The sequence below is a fragment of the Lissotriton helveticus genome (assembly GCF_964261635.1).
Source record: "Lissotriton helveticus chromosome 1_1 unlocalized genomic scaffold, aLisHel1.1 SUPER_1_unloc_32, whole genome shotgun sequence".
NCBI lineage: Eukaryota > Metazoa > Chordata > Amphibia > Caudata > Salamandridae > Lissotriton > Lissotriton helveticus.
Genome location: NW_027611673.1, coordinates 1,206,663 through 1,225,087, shown reverse-complemented (window position 1 = coordinate 1,225,087; position 18,425 = coordinate 1,206,663). Strand labels below are relative to the sequence as shown.

Here is an 18,425-nt window from a genome sequence, read left to right as displayed (position 1 = left end):
CTCTGCACCCCTGGTCAGGTCTCACCTCCTCTGCACCCCTGGATAGGCCTCTCCTCCTCGGCACCCCCTGGACAGGCCTCACCTCCTCTTCACTCCCTGGACAGGCCTCACCTCCTCTGCCCCCCTGGACAGGAATCACCACCTCTTCACCCGATGGACAGGCCTCACCTCCTCTGCAACTCTGGACATGCCTCACCTCCTCTAGCCCCTGGACATGCCTCACCTCCTCTGGCCCCTGGACATGCCTCACCTCCTCTAGCCCCTGGACATGCCTCACCTCCTCTAGCCCCTGGACAGGCCTCATCTCCTCTGCTCTCCTTGGACAGGCTTTACCTCCTCTGCCCCTGGACAGGCCTCAACTCCTCTGCACACCTGGACAGGCCTCAGCTTATCTGCAAGCGCTTCACAGGCCTCATCATCTCTGCACCCCTTGGACAGGCCTCTCCTCCTCTGCATTCCCCTGGACAGGACCCACCCCCTCTTCACCCCCGGACAGGCCTCACCTCCTCTGTCCCCTGGACATGCCTCACCCCCTCTGCACCCACCTGGACACGCCTCACCTCCTCTGCACCCCCAGGTCTAACCTCTTATGCTCACCCTGGACAAGTCTCACCTCCATTGCACCCCTGGACAGGCCTCACCTCCTCTGTACCCCTGGACAGGCCTCACCTCCTCTGCACCTCTGCACCCCTGGACAGGCCTCTCCTCCTCTGTACCCCTGGACAGGCCTCACCTCCTCTGCTCTCCTTGGACAGGCCTCTCCTCCTCTGCACCCCTGGGCAGGCCTTACCTCTTCTGCCCCTGGAGAGGTCTCACCTCCTCTGCACCCCTGGACAGGCCTCAACTCCTCTGTACCCCTGGACAGGTCTCACCTCCTCTGCACCCCTGGACAGGCCTCACCTCCTCTGCACTCCTGGAGACGTCTCACCTCCTCTGCACCCCTAGACAGGCCTCATCACCTCCTGGACAGGCCTCTCCTCCTCTACCCCTTCTCTGGACAGGCCTCTCCTAGTCTACACCCATGGACAGGCCTCTCCTCCTCTGCACCCCTGGACAGGCCTCTCCTCCTCTGCCCCTCTGGACAGGCCTCTCCTCCTCTCTACCCCTGGACAGGCCACTCATCCTCTGCCCCTCATCTGACAGGCCTCTCCTCCTCTCCTCCTCTGGACAGGCCTCACCTCCCCTACTCCTCTGGACAGGCCTCTCCTACTCTGCCCCTCCTCTGGGGAGGCCTCTCGGTGAAGGATTCTCATTAAGGACAGAGGAGCCCAGAGTTCATTCCACCCCATTCAGCGCCTCTGACTCCTCCCTGAGCCTCGGGCGCTATGCACAGGCCCCGAAGAGAGACACTGCTCCCCTGGACAGGCCTCTCCTCCTTTGCACCCCTGGACAGTCCTCTCCTCCTCTGCCCCAAAGGACAGGCCTCTCCTCCTCTGCCCCTCCTCTGGACAGGCCTCACCTCCTCTGCATCCCTGGACAGGCCTCACCTCCTCTACTTCTTTTTTTTTTTAGGCTAAATTACCGTGAGGCATATTGGCGCTTGCCTTGGGAACCCGTCCTGGCTTTTCCCAGCGAGATAACCCGTACTTGGTATCCCCAAGGTGAAAGCCAGGCATCCCGCCGCCGGGGGCCGTTGTGGAGATTAAGCAAGCTTAATGCCCAGAGTTGCAGAGTGTGACCCCGTGATTCGAGTAGGCACCGAAGCGAGAATTATCGAGTCCGCTGACCCTGGTCCACAACCCTGCCGTGTCGGGAATTGAACCCTGGTCCCAGGCCGTTCTCTGCTTCAGGGTCTGCCTGCTCTAACCAGTGAGCCACACTTCTCTTCTGGACAGGCCTCACCTCCTCTGCACCCCTGGACAGGCCTCACCTCCTCTGCACCCCTGGACAGGTATCATCTCCTCTGCACCCCCGGACAGGCCTCGCCTCCTCTTCACCCCTCAACAGGCCTCTCCTCCTCTGCATTCCTGGACAGGCCTCTCCTCCTCTGCACACCTGGACAGGCCTCACCTCCTCCGCACCCTGCACCCCTGGACAGGCCTCTCCTCCTCTGCACCCCTGGAAAGGCCTCACCTCCTCTGCACCCCTGGACAGGTCTAATCTCCTCTGCACCCCTGGACAGGTCTCATCTCCTCTGCACCCCTGGACAGGCCTCGCCTCCTCTGCACCCCTAGACAGGTCTCATCTCCTCTGCACCCCTGGACAGGCCTCGCCTCCTCTTCACCCCTCAACAGGCCTCTCCTCCTCTGCATTGCTGGACAGGCCTCTCCTCCTCTGCACACCTGGACAGGCCTCACCTCCTCCGCACCCTGCACCCCTGGACAGGCCTCTCCTCCTCTGCACCCCTGGAAAGGCCTCACCTCCTCTGCACCCCTGGACAGGCCTCACCTCCTCTGCACCCCTGGACAGGCCTCAGCCCTTCTGGACCCCTGGAAAGGCCTCACCTCCTCTGCACTCCTGGACAGGCCTCACCTCCTTTGCTCCCCTGTACAGGCCTGTCCTCCTCGGCACTCCTGGACAGGCCTCACCTTCTCTGCCCCTCCTCTGGGCATGCCTCTCCTCCTCTGCACCCCTGGACAGGCCTCTCCTCCTCCGCACCCCTGGACAGGCCTCACCTACTATTCACCCGTGGACAGGCCTCACCTCCTCTGCATCCCTGGACAGGTCTCATCTCCTCTGCAAACCTAGATAGGCCTCACCTCCTCTCCTCCTCTGGACAGGCCTCTCCTCCTCTGCATCCCTGGACAGGCCTCCTCCTCTGCACCCCTGGACAGGCCTCACCTCCTCCACTTCTCCTCTGGACAGGCCTCACCTCCTCTGCACTTCTGGACAGGCCTCACCTCCTCTGCACCCCTGGACAGGTCTCATCTCCTGTGCTCCCCTAGACAGGCCTCACCTCCTCTTCACCTCTGGACAGGCCTCTCCTCTGCACCCCTGGACAGGTCTCTCCTCCTCTGCACCCCTAGACAGGCCAATCCTCTACTCCTCCTATGGACAGGCGTCTCCTCCTCTGCATTCCTCTGGACAGGCCTCACCTCCTATGCACCCCTGGACAGGCCTCTCCTCCTCCGCCCCTCCTCTGGACAGGCCTCTCCTCGTCTGCGCCCCTGGACAGACCTCTCCTCCTCTGTACCCCTGGACAGGACTCACCCCCTCTGCTCCCCTGGACAGGCCTCACCTCCTTTGCGCCCCTGGACAGGCCTCTTCTCCTCTGGACAAACCTCCCGGTGAAGGATTCTCATTAATGACAGAGAAGCCCAGAGTTCATTCCACCCCATCCAGCACCTCTGACTCCCCCTGGGCATCGGGGCGCTATGCACAGGCCGCGAAGAGAGATACTGCTCCTCTGGACAGGCCTCACCTCCTCTGCACCCCTGGACACGCCTCACCTCCTCTGCCCCTCCTCTGGACAGGTCTCTCCTCCTCTGGACAGGCCTCACCTCCTCTACCCCCTGGACGGCCTCTCCTCCTCTGCACCCCTGGACAGGCCTCTCCTCCTCTGCTCCTCCTCTGGACAGGCATCATCTCCTCTGACCCTGAACAGGCTTCACCTCCCCTGTACCCCTGGACTTGCCTCTCCTCCTCTGCCCCTTCTCTGGACAGGCCTCTCTTCTTCTCCTCCTCTGGACAGGCCTCTCGTACTGTCCTCCTATGGACAGGCCTAACCTTCTCTGCACCCCTGGACAGGCCTCACCTCCTCTGCACACCTGGACAGGCCTCTCCTCCTCTGCTCCTCCTCTGGACAGGCCTCACCGCCTCTGCTCCCCTGGACAGGCCTCTCCTACTCTGCCCCTCCTCTGGACAGGCCTCACCTCCTCTGCCCCCTCGACAGGCCTCCCTTCATCTGTATCCCTGAACAGGCCTCTCGTCCTCTGACCCTGGACAGGCCTCACCTCCTCTGCTCCTCTGGTCAGGCCTCTCCCCCTCAGCACCCCTGGACAGGCCTCTCCACCTCTGTCCCTCCTCTGGACAGGCCTCTTGGTGAAGGATTCTCATTCAAGACAGAAGAGCCCAGAGTTCATTCCACCCCATCCAGCGCCTCTGACTCCGCCCTGAGCCTCCCCTGGACAGGCCTCTCCTCCTCTGCACCCCTGGACATGCCTCACCTCATCTACCCCTCCTCTGGACAGGCCTCTCCTCCTCTGCACCCCTGGACAGGCCTATCCTCCTCTGCACCCCTGGACAGGCCTCACCTCCTCTGCACCCCTGGACCGGCCTCAGCTCCTCTCCTCCTATGGACAGGCCTCTCCTCCTCTGGACAGGCCTCTCCTCCTCTGCCTCTCCTCTGGACAGGCCTCACCTCCTCTGCACCACTGGACAGGCCTCTCCTCCTCTGCACCCCTGGACAGGCCTTTCCTCCTCTGCACCCCTGGACAGGCCTCTACTCCTCCGCACCCTGCACCCCTGGACAGGCCTCTCCTCCTCTGCACCCCTGGAAAGGCCTCACCTCCTCTGCACCCCTGGACAGGCCTCACCTCCTCTGCACCCCTGGACAGGCCTCAGCCCTTCTGGACCCCTGGAAAGGCCTCACCTCCTCTGCACTCCTGGACAGGCCTCACCTCCTTTGCTCCCCTGTACAGGCCTGTCCTCCTCGGCACTCCTGGACAGGCCTCACCTTCTCTGCCCCTCCTCCTCTGCACCCCTGGACAGGCCTCTCCTCCTTCGCACCCCTGGACAGGCCTCACCTACTATGCACCCGTGGACAGGCCTCACCTCCTCTGCATCCCTGGACAGGTCTCATCTCCTCTGCAAACCTAGATAGGCCTCACCTCCTCTCCTCCTCTGGACAGGCCTCTCCTCCTCTGCATCCCTGGACAGGCCTCCTCCTCTGCACCCCTGGACAGGCCTCACCTCCTCCACTTCTCCTCTGGACAGGCCTCCCCTCCTCTGCACTTCTGGACAGGCCTCACCTCCTCTGCACCCCTGGACAGGTCTCATCTCCTGTGCTCCCCTAGACAGGCCTCACCTCCTCTTCACCTCTGGACAGGCCTCTCCTCTGCACCCCTGGACAGGTCTCTCCTCCTCTGCACCCCTAGACAGGCCAATCCTCTACTCCTCCTATGGACAGGCGTCTCCTCCTCTGCATTCCTCTGGACAGGCCTCACCTCCTATGCACCCCTGGACAGGCCTCTCCTCCTCCGCCCCTCCTCTGGACAGGCCTCTCCTCGTCTGCGCCCCTGGACAGACCTCTCCTCCTCTGTACCCCTGGACAGGACTCACCCCCTCTGCTCCCCTGGACAGGCCTCACCTCCTTTGCGCCCCTGGACAGGCCTCTTCTCCTCTGCCCCTCCTCTGGACAAACCTCCCGGTGAAGGATTCTCATTAATGACAGAGAAGCCCAGAGTTCATTCCACCCCATCCAGCACCTCTGACTCCCCCTGGGCATCGGGGCGCTATGCACAGGCCGCGAAGAGAGATACTGCTCCTCTGGACAGGCCTCACCTCCTCTGCACCCCTGGACACGCCTCACCTCCTCTGCCCCTCCTCTGGACAGGCCTCTCCTCCTCTGGACAGGCCTCACCTCCTCTACCCCCTGGACGGCCTCTCCTCCTCTGCACCCCTGGACAGGCCTCTCCTCCTCTGCTCCTCCTCTGGACAGGCATCATCTCCTCTGACCCTGAACAGGCTTCACCTCCCCTGTACCCCTGGACTTGCCTCTCCTCCTCTGCCCCTTCTCTGGACAAGCCTCTCTTCTTCTCCTCCTCTGGACAGGCCTCTCGTACTGTCCTCCTATGGACAGGCCTAACCTCCTCTGCACCCCTGAACAGGCCTCACCTCCTCTGCACACCTGGACAGGCCTCTCCTCCTCTGCTCCTCCTCTGGACAGGCCTCACCGCCTCTGCTCCCCTGGACAGGCCTCTCCTACTCTGCCCCTCCTCTGGACATGCCTCACCTCCTCTGCCCCCTCGACAGGCCTCCCTTCATCTGTATCCCTGAACAGGCCTCTCGTCCTCTGACCCTGGACAGGCCTCACCTCCTCTGCTCCTCTGGTCAGGCCTCTCCCCCTCAGCACCCCATGACAGGCCTCTCCACCTCTGCCCCTCCTATGGACAGGCCTCTTGGTGAAGGATTCTCATTCAAGACAGAAGAGCCCAGAGTTCATTCCACCCCATCCAGCGCCTCTGACTCCGCCCTGAGCCTCCCCTGGACAGGCCTCTCCTCCTCTGCACCCCTGGACATGCCTCACCTCATCTACCCCTCCTCTGGACAGGCCTCTCCTCCTCTGCACCCCTGGACAGGCCTATCCTCCTCTGCACCCCTGGACAGGCCTCACCTCCTCTGCACCCCTGGACCGGCCTCAGCTCCTCTCCTCCTATGGACAGGCCTCTCCTCCTCTGGACAGGCCTCTCCTCCTCTGCCTCTCCTCTGGACAGGCCTCACCTCCTCTGCACCACTGGACAGGCCTCTCCTCCTCTGCACCCCTGGACAGGCCTTTCCTCCTCTGCACCCCTGGACAGGCCTCTACTCCTCCGCACCCTGCACCCCTGGACAGGCCTCTCCTCCTCTGCACCCCTGGAAAGGCCTCACCTCCTCTGCACCCCTGGACAGGCCTCACCTCCTCTGCACCCCTGGACAGGCCTCAGCCCTTCTGGACCCCTGGAAAGGCCTCACCTCCTCTGCACTCCTGGACAGGCCTCACCTCCTTTGCTCCCCTGTACAGGCCTGTCCTCCTCGGCACTCCTGGACAGGCCTCACCTTCTCTGCCCCTCCTCCTCTGCACCCCTGGACAGGCCTCTCCTCCTTCGCACCCCTGGACAGGCCTCACCTACTATGCACCCGTGGACAGGCCTCACCTCCTCTGCATCCCTGGACAGGTCTCATCTCCTCTGCAAACCTAGATAGGCCTCACCTCCTCTCCTCCTCTGGACAGGCCTCTCCTCCTCTGCATCCCTGGACAGGCCTCCTCCTCTGCACCCCTGGACAGGCCTCACCTCCTCCACTTCTCCTCTGGACAGGCCTCACCTCCTCTGCACTTCTGGATAGGCCTCACCTCCTCTGCACCCCTGGACAGGTCTCATCTCCTCTGCTCCCCTGAACAGGCCTCACCTCCTCTTCACCTCTGAACAGGCCTCTCCTCTGCACCCCTGGACAGGTCTCTCCTCCTCTGCACCCCTAGACAGGCCAATCCTCTACTCCTCCTATGGACAGGCGTCTCCTCCTCTGCATTCCTCTGGACAGGCCTCACCTCCTCTGCACCCCTGGATAGGCCTCTCCTCCTCCGCCCCTCCTCTGGACAGGCCTCTCCTCGTCTGCGCCCCTGGACAGGCCTCTCCTCCGCTGTACCCCTGGACAGGACTCACCCCCTCTGCTCCCCTGGACAGGCCTCACCTCCTCTGCACCCCTGGACAGGCCTTTTCTCCTCTGCACCTCCTCTGGACAAACCTCCCGGTGAAGGATTCTCATTAATGACAGAGGAGCCCAGAGTTCATTCCACCCCATCCAGCACCTCTGACTCCCCCTGGGCATCGGGGCGCTATGCACAGGCCGCGAAGAGAGATACTGCTCCTCTGGACAGGCCTCACCTCCTCTGCACCCCTGGACATGCCTCACCTCCTCTGCCCCTCCTCTGGACAGGCCTCTCCTCCTCTGGACAGGCCTCACCTCCTCTACCCCCTGGACGGCCTCTCCTCCTCTGCACCCCTGGACAGGCCTCTCCTCCTCTGCTCCTCCTCTGGACAGGCATCACCTCCTCTGACCCTGAACAGGCTTCACCTCCCCTGTACCCCTGGACTTGCCTCTCCTCCTCTGCCCCTTCTCTGGACAGGCCTCTCTTCTTCTCCTCCTCTGGACAGGCCTCTCGTACTGTCCTCCTATGGACAGGCCTCACCTCCTCTGCACCCTGGACAGGCCTCACCTCCTCTGCACACCTGGACAGGCCTCTCCTCCTCTGCTCCTCCTCTGGACAGGCCTCACCGCCTCTGCTCCCCTGGACAGGCCTCTCCTACTCTGCCCCTCCTCTGGACAGGCCTCACCTCCTCTGCCCCCTCGACAGGCCTCCCTTCATCTGTATCCCTGAACAGGCCTCTCGTCCTCTGACCCTGGACAGGCCTCACCTCCTCTGCTCCTCTGGTCAGGCCTCTCCCCCTCTGCACCCCTGGACAGGCCTCTCCACCTCTGCCCCTCCTCTGGACAGGCCTCTTGGTGAAGGATTCTCATTCAAGACAGAAGAGCCCAGAGTTCATTCCACCCCATCCAGCGCCTCTGACTCCGCCCTGAGCCTCCCCTGGACAGGCCTCTCCTCCTCTGCACCCCTGGACATGCCTCACCTCATCTGCCCCTCCTCTGGACAGGCCTCTCCTCCTCTGCACCCCTGGACAGGCCTATCCTCCTCTGCACCCCTGGACAGGCCTCACCTCCTCTGCAACCCTGGACCGGCCTCAGCTCCTCTCCTCCTCTGGACAGGCCTCTCCTCCTCTGGACAGGCCTCTCCTCCTCTGCCTCTCCTCTGGACAGGCCTCACCTCCTCTGCACCACTGGACAGGCCTCTCCTTCTCTGCACCCCTGGACAGGCCTCACCTCCTCTGCATCCCTGGACAGGCCTCTCCTCCTCTGCACCCCTGGACAGGCCTCTCCTCCTCTGCACCCCTGGACAAACCTCTCATCCTCTGACCCCTGGACAGGCCTCTCCTCCTCTGCTCCTCCTCTGGACAGGCCGCTCGGTGAATGATTCTCATTCAGGACAGAGGAGCCCGGAGTTCATTCCATCCCATACAGCGCCTCTGACTCCGCCCTGAGCCTCGGGGCGCTATGCACAGGCCTCGTAGAGAGACACTGCTACCCTGGACAGGCCTCACCTCCTCTGCACCCCTGGACACACCTCACCTCCTCTGCCCCTCCTCAGGACAGGCCTCACCTCATCTGCACCCCTGGGCAGGCCTCGCCTCCTCTGCACCCCCTTGGACAGGCCTCTTCTCCTCTGCACCCCTGGACAGGTCTCATCTCCTCTGCACCCCTGGACAGGTCTCATCTCCTCTGCACCCCTGGACAGGCCTCGCCTCCTCTGCACCCCTAGACAGGTCTCATCTCCTCTGCACCCCTGGACAGGCCTCGCCTCCTCTTCACCCCTCAACAGGCCTCTCCTCCTCTGCATTGCTGGACAGGCCTCTCCTCCTCTGCACACCTGGACAGGCCTCACCTCCTCCGCACCCTGCACCCCTGGACAGGCCTCTCCTCCTCTGCACCCCTGGAAAGGCCTCACCTCCTCTGCACCCCTGGACAGGCCTCACCTCCTCTGCACCCCTGGACAGGCCTCAGCCCTTCTGGACCCCTGGAAAGGCCGCACCTCCTCTGCACTCCTGGACAGGCCTCACCTCCTTTGCTCCCCTGTACAAGCCTGTCCTCCTCGGCACTCCTGGACAGGCCTCACCTTCTCTGCCCCTCCTCTGGGCATGCCTCTCCTCCTCTGCACCCCTGGACAGGCCTCTCCTCCTCCGCACCCCTGGACAGGCCTCACCTACTATTCACCCGTGGACAGGCCTCACCTCCTCTGCATCCCTGGACAGGTCTCATCTCCTCTGCAAACCTAGATAGGCCTCACCTCCTCTCCTCCTCTGGACAGGCCTCTCCTCCTCTGCATCCCTGGACAGGCCTCCTCCTCTGCACCCCTGGACAGGCCTCACCTCCTCCACTTCTCCTCTGGACAGGCCTTACCTCCTCTGCACTTCTGGACAGGCCTCACCTCCTCTGCACCCCTGGACAGGTCTCATCTCCTGTGCTCCCCTAGACAGGCCTCACCTCCTCTTCACCTCTGGACAGGCCTCTCCTCTGCACCCCTGGACAGGTCTCTCCTCCTCTGCACCCCTAGACAGGCCAATCCTCTACTCCTCCTATGGACAGGCGTCTCCTCCTCTGCATTCCTCTGGACAGGCCTCACCTCCTATGCACCCCTGGACAGGCCTCTCCTCCTCCGCACCTCCTCTGGACAGGCCTCTCCTCGTCTGCGCCCCTGGACAGACCTCTCCTCCTCTGTACCCCTGGACAGGACTCACCCCCTCTGCTCCCCTGGACAGGCCTCACCTCCTTTGCGCCCCTGGACAGGCCTCTTCTCCTCTGCCCCTCCTCTGGACAAACCTCCCGGTGAAGGATTCTCATTAATGACAGAGAAGCCCAGAGTTCATTCCACCCCATCCAGCACCTCTGACTCCCCCTGGGCATCGGGGCGCTATGCACAGGCCGCGAAGAGAGATACTGCTCCTCTGGACAGGCCTCACCTCCTCTGCACCCCTGGACACGCCTCACCTCCTCTGCCCCTCCTCTGGACAGGCCTCTCCTCCTCTGGACAGGCCTCACCTCCTCTACCCCCTGGACGGCCTCTCCTCCTCTGCACCCCTGGACAGGCCTCTCCTCCTCTGGACAGGCATCATCTCCTCTGACCCTGAACAGGCTTCACCTCCCCTGTACCCCTGGACTTGCCTCTCCTCCTCTGCCCCTTCTCTGGACAGGCCTCTCTTCTTCTCCTCCTCTGGACAGGCCTCTCGTACTGTCCTCCTATGGACAGGCCTAACCTCCTCTGCACCCCTGGACAGGCCTCACCTCCTCTGCACACCTGGACAGGCCTCTCCTCCTCTGCTCCTCCTCTGGACAGGCCTCACCGCCTCTGCTCCCCTGGACAGCCCTCTCCTACTCTGCCCCTCCTCTGGACAGGCCTCACCTCCTCTGCCCCCTCGACAGGCCTCCCTTCATCTGTATCCCTGAACAGGCCTCTCGTCCTCTGACCCTGGACAGGCCTCACCTCCTCTGCTCCTCTGGTCAGGCCTCTCCCCCTCAGCACCCCTGGACAGGCCTCTCCACCTCTGCCCCTCCTATGGACAGGCCTCTTGGTGAAGGATTCTCATTCAAGACAGAAGAGCCCAGAGTTCATTCCACCCCATCCAGCGCCTCTGACTCCGCCCTGAGCCTCCCCTGGACAGGCCTCTCCTCCTCTGCACCCCTGGACATGCCTCACCTCATCTACCCCTCCTCTGGACAGGCCTCTCCTCCTCTGCACCCCTGGACAGGCCTATCCTCCTCTGCACCCCTGGACAGGCCTCACCTCCTCTGCACCCCTGGACCGGCCTCAGCTCCTCTCCTCCTATGGACAGGCCTCTCCTCCTCTGGACAGGCCTCTCCTCCTCTGCCTCTCCTCTGGACAGGCCTCACCTCCTCTGCACCACTGGACAGGCCTCTCCTCCTCTGCACCCCTGGACAGGCCTTTCCTCCTCTGCACCCCTGGACAGGCCTCTACTCCTCCGCACCCTGCACCCCTGGACAGGCCTCTCCTCCTCTGCACCCCTGGAAAGGCCTCACCTCCTCTGCACCCCTGGACAGGCCTCACCTTCTCTGCACCCCTGGACAGGCCTCAGCCCTTCTGGACCCCTGGAAAGGCCTCACCTCCTCTGCACTCCTGGACAGGCCTCACCTCCTTTGCTCCCCTGTACAGGCCTGTCCTCCTCGGCACTCCTGGACAGGCCTCACCTTCTCTGCCCCTCCTCCTCTGCACCCCTGGACAGGCCTCTCCTCCTTCGCACCCCTGGACAGGCCTCACCTACTATGCACCCGTGGACAGGCCTCACCTCCTCTGCATCCCTGGACAGGTCTCATCTCCTCTGCAAACCTAGATAGGCCTCACCTCCTCTCCTCCTCTGGACAGGCCTCTCCTCCTCTGCATCCCTGGACAGGCCTCCTCCTCTGCACCCCTGGACAGGCCTCACCTCCTCCACTTCTCCTCTGGACAGGCCTCACCTCCTCTGCACTTCTGGATAGGCCTCACCTCCTCTGCACCCCTGGACAGGTCTCATCTCCTCTGCTCCCCTGAACAGGCCTCACCTCTTCACCTCTGAACAGGCCTCTCCTCTGCACCCCTGGACAGGTCTCTCCTCCTCTGCACCCCTAGACAGGCCAATCCTCTACTCCTCCTATGGACAGGCGTCTCCTCCTCTGCATTCCTCTGGACAGGCCTCACCTCCTATGCACCCCTGGACAGGCCTCTCCTCCTCCGCCCCTCCTCTGGACAGGCCTCTCCTCGTCTGCGCCCCTGGACAGGCCTCTCCTCCGCTGTACCCCTGGACAGGACTCACCCCCTCTGCTCCCCTGGACAGGCCTCACCTCCTCTGCACCCCTGGACAGGCCTTTTCTCCTCTGCACCTCCTCTGGACAAACCTCCCGGTGAAGGATTCTCATTAATGACAGAGGAGCCCAGAGTTCATTCCACCCCATCCAGCACCTCTGACTCCCCCTGGGCATCGGGGCGCTATGCACAGGCCGCGAAGAGAGATACTGCTCCTCTGGACAGGCCTCACCTCCTCTGCACCCCTGGACATGCCTCACCTCCTCTGCCCCTCCTCTGGACAGGCCTCTCCTCCTCTGGACAGGCCTCACCTCCTCTACCCCCTGGACGGCCTCTCCTCCTCTGCACCCCTGGACAGGCCTCTCCTCCTCTGCTCCTCCTCTGGACAGGCATCACCTCCTCTGACCCTGAACAGGCTTCACCTCCCCTGTACCCCTGGACTTGCCTCTCCTCCTCTGCCCCTTCTCTGGACAGGCCTCTCTTCTTCTCCTCCTCTGGACAGGCCTCTCGTACTGTCCTCCTATGGACAGGCCTCACCTCCTCTGCACCCTGGACAGGCCTCACCGCCTCTGCTCCCCTGGACAGGCCTCTCCTACTCTGCCCCTCCTCTGGACAGGCCTCACCTCCTCTGCCCCCTCGACAGGCCTCCCTTCATCTGTATCCCTGAACAGGCCTCTCGTCCTCTGACCCTGGACAGGCCTCACCTCCTCTGCTCCTCTGGTCAGGCCTCTCCCCCTCTGCACCCCTGGACAGGCCTCTCCACCTCTGCCCCTCCTCTGGACAGGCCTCTCCTCCTCTGCTCCTCCTCTGGACAGGCATCACCTCCTCTGACCCTGAACAGGCTTCACCTCCCCTGTACCCCTGGACTTGCCTCTCCTCCTCTGCCCCTTCTCTGGACAGGCCTCTCTTCTTCTCCTCCTCTGGACAGGCCTCTCATACTGTCCTCCTATGGACAGGCCTCACCTCCTCTGCACCCTGGACAGGCCTCACCGCCTCTGCTCCCCTGGACAGGCCTCTCCTACTCTGCCCCTCCTCTGGACAGGCCTCACCTCCTCTGCCCCCTCGACAGGCCTCCCTTCATCTGTATCCCTGAACAGGCCTCTCGTCCTCTGACCCTGGACAGGCCTCACCTCCTCTGCTCCTCTGGTCAGGCCTCTCCCCCTCTGCACCCCTGGACAGGCCTCTCCACCTCTGCCCCTCCTCTGGACAGGCCTCTTGGTGAAGGATTCTCATTCAAGACAGAAGAGCCCAGAGTTCATTCCACCCCATCCAGCGCCTCTGACTCCGCCCTGAGCCTCCCCTGGACAGGCCTCTCCTCCTCTGCACCCCTGGACATGCCTCACCTCATCTGCCCCTCCTCTGGACAGGCCTCTCCTCCTCTGCACCCCTGGACAGGCCTATCCTCCTCTGCACCCCTGGACAGGCCTCACCTCCTCTGCACCCCTGGACTGGCCTCAGCTCCTCTCCTCCTCTGGACAGGCCTCTCCTCCTCTGGACAGGCCTATCCTCCTCTGCCTCTCCTCTGGACAGGCCTCACCTCCTCTGCACCACTGGACAGGCCTCTCCTCCTCTGCACCCCTGGACAGGCCTTTCCTCCTCTGCACCCCTGGACAGGCCTCTACTCCTCTGCACCCCTGGACAGGCCTTTCCTTCTCTGCACCCCTGGACAGGCCTCACCTCCTCTGCATCCCTGGACAGGCCTCTCCTCCTCTGCACCCCTGGACAGGCCTCTCCTCCTCTGCACCCCTGGACAAACCTCTCATCCTCTGACCCCTGGACAGGCCTCTCCTCCTCTGCTCCTCCTCTGGACAGGCCGCTCGGTGAATGAGTCTCATTCAGGACAGAGGAGCCCGGAGTTCATTCCATCCCATACAGCGCCTCTGACTCCGCCCTGAGCCTCGGGGCGCTATGCACAGGCCTCGTAGAGAGACACTGCTACCCTGGACAGGCCTCACCTCCTCTGCACCCCTGGACACACCTCACCTCCTCTGCCCCTCCTCAGGACAGGCCTCACCTCATCTGCACCCCTGGGCAGGCCTCGCCTCCTCTGCACCCCCTTGGACAGGCCTCTTCTCCTCTGCACCCCTTGGACAGGCCTCTCCTCCTCTGCACCCCTGGACACGCCTCTCCTCCTCCGCCCCTCCTCGTGACAGGCCTCTCGGTGAAGGATTCTCCTTAAGGACAGAGGATCCCAGAGTTCATTCCATCCCATCCAGTGCCTCTGACTCCGCCCTGGGCCTCGGGCGCTATGGACAGGCCCTGAAGAGAGACACTGCTCCCCTGGACCTGCCCAGAGGCCCCGGATGCAGCTGTGGCTCAAGGTGCTTTAATCCCAGGGTCTCTGCAGCATTGTTCACACAGATATGAGGGGCCCCTTTGCTTCTCTGTATGGGAGGGGCCCCTCTGCTTCTCCTTGTGGGCGGGGCCCCTCTGATTCTCCTGGTGGGAGGGGCCCCCTGCTGCTCCTTGTCAGAGGCGCCCCTCTGCTCCTTGAGGGAGAGGCCCCTCTGCTTCTGTATGAGGGGCCCCTCTGCTTCTGTATGAGGGAGGGGCCCCTCTGCATGTGTATGAGGGAGGGGCCCCTCTGCATGTGTATGAGGGAGGGGCCCCTCTGCATGTGTATAAGGGAGGGGCCCCTCTGCTTCTGTATGAGGGAGGAGCCCCTCTGCTTCTGTATGAGGGAGGGGCCCCTCTGCTTCTGTATGAGTGAGGGGCTCCTCTGCGTCTGTATGAGGGAGGATCCCCTTTGCTTCTGTATGAGGGAGGGGCCCCCTGCTTCCTGGAGTGACGCCTCTGCTCCTGTATGAGGGAGGGGCCCCTCTGCTTCTGGGAGGGGCCCCTGCTTCTGTATGAGAGAGGGGCCCCTCTGCTTCTGGGAGGGGCCCCTGCTTCTGTATGAGGGAGGGGCCCCTCTGCTTCTGTATAAGGGAGGGGCCTGTGGTTCTGAAAATCTGGACCCTGTTGTTTTCCCGATATCGAGGTCCAATACCCGTGTCACAAAATATCAACGTACCATGACGAATTTGGTGTCGACGAACCGATAATGTTTAGGACATCATTCCTATGCATTTGCATCATAATTGAAGATTGCTAACACCCCTAAATCGTAGTTTCCGTCCCGACCCCTTAGACTCCATTTTGTAAACAGTACCCATCTTGTGTCTTGCCCTCATGATAAGTCAATTAAAGGTCGAGCTTGATCTAAAAGGACACGTCCACCTTCCCTGACTTCACCCTGACCTGTCCCAACTGACTCCATTGCCTTTAGCCAAACCTGTTTGGGCAGCTCCTCGCCCAGTGGCCGAATACGATAGCATCAATGCATAACATTCCACAAACCATTCACTACATACAGACCATGCTTTCTACAAACATGCACCTGTCCATATTCCTTGTTTATGGCCAGTTTTATGACTAGGAGGTGCCTTTCTTTATTGGTGTTTCATCGATATCTGATGGGAGTTCCGGGTCTGGCTGGGTAATCTATCACGAACTGGACATCTAAAATGTGGGCTTGCCTACATGACTTCGCTCTTTGTATTATTATAGAAATATGTTTACAGCCATATCATAAACTCAAGAATTCTTGCTTGCAGCTATTATTTCTGTATATAAGGAGAAGGCTGGTTCTGTAAAAACGAACAGTCTCCCGAGAACATACTCCCCGTGTGGCGTACTTCTGGGACACGTGTTACTTGGTAGCTACCAATAAAACTTGATCTTTGACTGCGACTAGAAGACTCCGTGTTTCTGTGGTCCGGAACAAGGGAGAACTCAGAGGTCTTCGGGTGTTATCCCCTGGCACCACCGGGTTCCTAAAAACCCGGCACCTCAGTTGGCGCCCAACGTGGGGCGGTATCAAGCGGCGACGGTCCAAGCCAGATGTTCGTGAGGAGCTTCGTGTGAAAATTCCGGAGGACGGCCAGCCACTTCAGCGACCCCTGTATGTCGACGTGGTTCCGAAGGTCTTTGCTGCGAGGTTCTGTTGAAGCTCAGTAATTAACTGCAAAAGTAAAAAGATCAATGACAACAGTAAAATAAACAATTCGCTCTCAGCATGTTTAGGTTGGCAAGATTTATTGGGAACCCAATTAGAAATAATCACAATGCAATATACGTGCACACGGAGACCTCAGCAAAGCTCACTGAGTGCCCAATTGGTATGACAGTGCAGAGACATTTTATAGGTATAAGCCCCCACAGGATGGGCATCATAGCATACGTAATCTGGATCAGGCTATGACCTGCTGGACCAATCAGTGAAATGCACATGTGGTGTGATACCCTTTTAAGGCTCGAAGGGTGCCTATACCCTAATGTTACTGCCCACGTGACATCTACAAGAGCAGATTTGGGTTTTTCCCTAAAGGTGAAATCTGTGTCTCTGGTGTACGTGGACTTGGCACGTAGGCCTGCAGGTCATGTCGACATGATTTACTGAAAATGTGGCGTGTTGCAATAGCGAGCTGGAAGCTGGCAAGTTTGTTTTCGGAAGCCTTGCGTTGCTTGCACGTTGCAGCTGACTGATATACAGAATGGAGCGTGCGACCATTTTGTGGATTTCAGCTTGTGTCTTTCATTAGTAGTTCAAAGAAGACTATCGGCCTGAAATCATATATATTTGGTATCATGGAAATGTCCGCTTCGTCATCCCCAAATCTGATACCAAATCATATGTTTAATTAGAAGTCATCCATCCTCATCATCATCATCTCCTTTCCCTCATCCTCATCCTCATTCTTATGGGTGTGGTGTGGTGGACCACCTTTCCTGAATATGCAGTTAGCGCAGGAGCTGGAAATTGCTGCACAACAAGATGGGCATATTTTTATCAGGATGCACAGTGTCAAAAGGGCTGCTACCACTATTATGACTGCCTCAAGTATCCAAGAGCCCCAGCTGGTGAACCAATTCATAATATTTTCCCATAATTCTCCTGTGTGTATTCCATGGGCCTCATCCTTGATATCTTTTATCTTTTTTATTGCTTTATTTATATTCCCACTGTTGTCAGGGATGAATACACAGCATTGGCTCTGGTCAAGGGGAGATGCTGGGGAAGATGCCTCATGAAGGAGGGAACAGACTCCTCCTTCCTTGTGTGGAAAAGTAAATTTTGCCATGTTCTGTGTCCCTACGTGTCATCCATCATATGTTATGTGTGCATGATTAAATATGCATATGCATTCCCTATGTTCGATTAATGACGCAATTACAGTTGTGTCCACCTCTAGTATGCCAGTTTCCAGTTCTCGTGAATACTACGAATATCAGGCCTATGTAAAGCTACGTTGCCACGTTTCTCAGTGTGCACGTTATTCTATTGAAAAGTCCCCGTTTCTAGGCCTCAAAAGGGCCTGGACACCAGATTCAGCTCCTGTCTCCTGAAGCCTCGCTGAGGAGCGATACAGCCCCCACCTGTATCCTCGACCCTTCACTTACTTCCTGCCTCGCAGTGCCCGGCTCACCCTGGCTCTGCCTCTGAGTCTGCCAAGAATATGTTATGATTCCAGTTATCAGTTCAGTCCTCCTTCTCTGCATTCCTAAAGCTACTGAATCGCATCGATAGTTTCCGTCATTGTCTAGCCTTCACGTCTCCACGTTAGAGAAACACTGCATTTAATGGTCATTTAATATTCTTCATCACGCACTACATGTAGAATAATGCATGGTCCAGTCTTAGAATCAAGTTAGCCTTTCCCCTCCTGACTTCTAGTTTATATCAACATGTTCTCTAAACATCAGATACTAGATACTGTTTAGGTACATGTCGCCCTGACTCTCCAGACTTCAGTCTCTGCTCCTAGCACAGAGTTCATAGCCCCAGCTTCTCCTAGTAACACGTCATTGCCAGTTTGCGCGCACCATCAGGTTAGAGGTCCCGGCTCCTCAGGTAGCCCCCTCCATGGTTGCCGCCCCATTCATGACATATTCTGTTACGTTTGCATCACATGTCTATGTATACGCCCTGTTACACCTCTTTTCACCCTTATCTTTCGCGACTGCTACGCGTCACGCCTTTTGCTCCACCCACTGCTACGCCTATTGCAATGTAATGCTATGTGTTTGCGTTATGTATATATGCTCATGCACTGTTATTAAAAAGTTGTTCCCCTTGTCCCGATCCTGACCCCGGCAGCGCTGCTGGGCCTTGCCATCCTATTCCTGTGCAGGTGGTCCTGTTCCTGTCCTTTATGCTGTAATAAACCTGCAAACTCCTACTACCTCGAATCTTGACTCTTATTTATTGAGCTATCTGTTATTCATTTATTCATTCAAAAATAGGGTATTATTTATTTATTTACCACATAATGGCGCCCGAACAGGGACTTGCCCTTTCCCCACGCGTCGGTGAAGCCACGCCGACCCCCTGACCCTC

General features: G+C 60.0%; 1 pseudogene across 1 annotated transcript in view; it reads right to left on the bottom strand.

Annotated features, from left to right (window-relative positions):
- The window catches only part of LOC144805909 (uncharacterized), a 45,147-nt pseudogene extending 36,231 nt beyond the window's left edge, over positions 1–8,916 (bottom strand). Inside the window, exon 1 of the transcript XR_013605626.1 lies at positions 8,855–8,916. The product of XR_013605626.1 is annotated as an uncharacterized LOC144805909 (transcript). The remainder of the gene's footprint in view (positions 1–8,854) is intronic.
- Positions 8,917–18,425: the final 9,509 nt, after the last annotated feature.